Source organism: Curcuma longa, chromosome 9, assembly GCF_044706935.1.
Source record: "Curcuma longa cultivar G26 ecotype Majalengka, Jawa Barat chromosome 9, ITB_CL_G26_1.1, whole genome shotgun sequence".
In the NCBI taxonomy this organism is placed as follows: Eukaryota; Viridiplantae; Streptophyta; class Magnoliopsida; order Zingiberales; family Zingiberaceae; genus Curcuma; species Curcuma longa.
In genome coordinates, this window is record NC_133869.1 from 59,414 (window position 1) to 61,412 (window position 1,999).

At 42.3% G+C, this 1,999-nt stretch overlaps 1 long non-coding RNA gene across 1 annotated transcript; it reads right to left on the minus strand.

Moving 5' to 3' along the window:
• Positions 1-1,385: 1,385 nt before the first annotated feature.
• Positions 1,386-1,967, minus strand: LOC141834398 (uncharacterized). The gene is made up of 3 exons (XR_012602334.1): positions 1,663-1,967; positions 1,493-1,567; positions 1,386-1,418 (listed from the first exon to the last, which is right to left on the minus strand). It is a non-coding gene; the product is annotated as an uncharacterized LOC141834398 (long non-coding RNA).
• Positions 1,968-1,999: the final 32 nt, after the last annotated feature.

The following is a 1,999-nucleotide window of genomic DNA, read 5'->3' on the forward strand; positions in this document are numbered from 1 at the left end:
GAACCCATAACGTAATTTGGGGATTGGATTGGTAGTGCAACAATGATCCTCTAGTGGAATGGATCGTTGTTGATGGATGTAGGTGTGTATTCGGGGTTGAATACGGGATCCGAAACCCATCAGAAGGCCAGATCCAATACCTCCTCGAGGTCCCCACTGTAGCCTAAAGACATCTTCAAAAGGATGCAATCAAACGGATGAGATTAGTTCTCAGCCGTCGGATGAGATTTAATCTCAACCGTTGGATGAGATTAGTTCTCGACCGTAGGATGAGTTAATGGATGAGATCAGCTTGTATCCGTGGGATTAGATCAAGTTGCATCCATTGGATCAAAATAAATAAAGAAGATTAGAAGAGAATAGATTAGAACCGTTGGATGAGATTAAGTCGCGTCCGATGGACGAGATCTCTCCGGTTCGGTTTTAATTCTCTTTGGAAGGAAGAACCGGTTCACGAGGTGAACCAAGCATGGTTCAATGAACCACACGCCCAAATGGATTAATCATGGCCATTGGATCGAAGAGATCAAGTTATATTAAAGGAGATTATATCGTAACCGTTAGATGAGATTAAGTTGCGACGGATGAGATCTCTTCGGTTCGGTTTTATTTAACTTTTTAATATAAAGTTGGTTCACGGATTGAACCAAGCCTATCCATATGGCCGGCCACTTATAGATAAGGTTGGAATTATTTTTTTAACTAATTTCGAAAAGATCTAACGGCTGGAAACCAAGCAAGCTAATCCAAAGGCCTAGATTTGAGATATTTCTATAATTTAGAATTGATTCACGGAATCAATCAAAATTAAATAAATATTTTGAATGGGTGGCGAAGACTTGGTTTGGTCGTGAGAGCTATAAAAGGAGAGGAGGGGTGGGCGGCATGGAGATCAAGAAATCGAAGGGAGAAAGGATGCCGAGATCGAACTCTTCTCCTCCTTCTCTTCTAGTCGTCGCCGCCCCTTCCCTCTTCTTCTTCCGCCTTTTCTTTTTCTTCTTCTTCTTCAACCGCCCCTTCTCCTTCTTCTCTTGAGGTGGCCGAACCTCCTTGTCCAAGGTGGTAGCCGGATCCTAGCAAGGAGACGAGACAAGGCGAAACTGCTGCTGGTTTGGCTAACCAGGTTGAATTGAGCTTGCAGAAAACAGGTTAAGTCCTAGTGCTGCTAGGCATGAAGTCTTGGCAGAGTCAAAGTGCACTAGGCAGAAGTCTGGACTTGGTCAGGAGGACCAAGTTGCAGAAGGACTGGACTTGGTCAGGATGACCAAGTTGCAGTAGAAGAATGGACTGATCAGGAGGATCAGTTGCATTTCAAGTCCTGGGGGGCAACGACAGAGCCGAGCACAAGTCCAACGGGTCAGGAGGACTCGGTTGGCATAAGGTCGCTCAATTGCACACATAATCAATGGAAGAAGTTCCTGCATCCATATGGAATAACCAATTTAATCGAGCATTTCAAGATAGTGACAATGCAAAAAGATCCAATTTGAACCTCACGATAGCTGATCAGAACGTAAGGAACAATCTTAGGTAACGCATCTGAAAGAATTTGGATGGTCTCCATTGCCTAGCAAGAAAGAAGTCACCTTTGATGAACAAACCTTCCACAAAATGAAAACTAGTAATGCTAGCACCATACAAACATGTATTTCCCAGTATTACCATCTTTTCAGCAGTTCTTTCCATCTTGAGACTCCCAGGATTTTGGTTTGATACATCATTCTGGGATTGTGAATCAGAAATGAGATTATAAGCATCGTCTTGATATTCAACAATATTGTTACAAGAAACTATTGTTGAGTCAGTAACATAATGTTTGACATTCCCATTCTCATCCGACTTGGTAGATGTTGATTCAACAGAATTTGATACAACAGCAACTTGATTGATCTCAACTACTTTTTCCTCTGTCTGTGCATCCTTGCTGACAAATATAGTAGCTTCTGGGATTCTTGATGTAGAATCAACATTCTAGACTTATGCTTGTATTGTTGGCGAT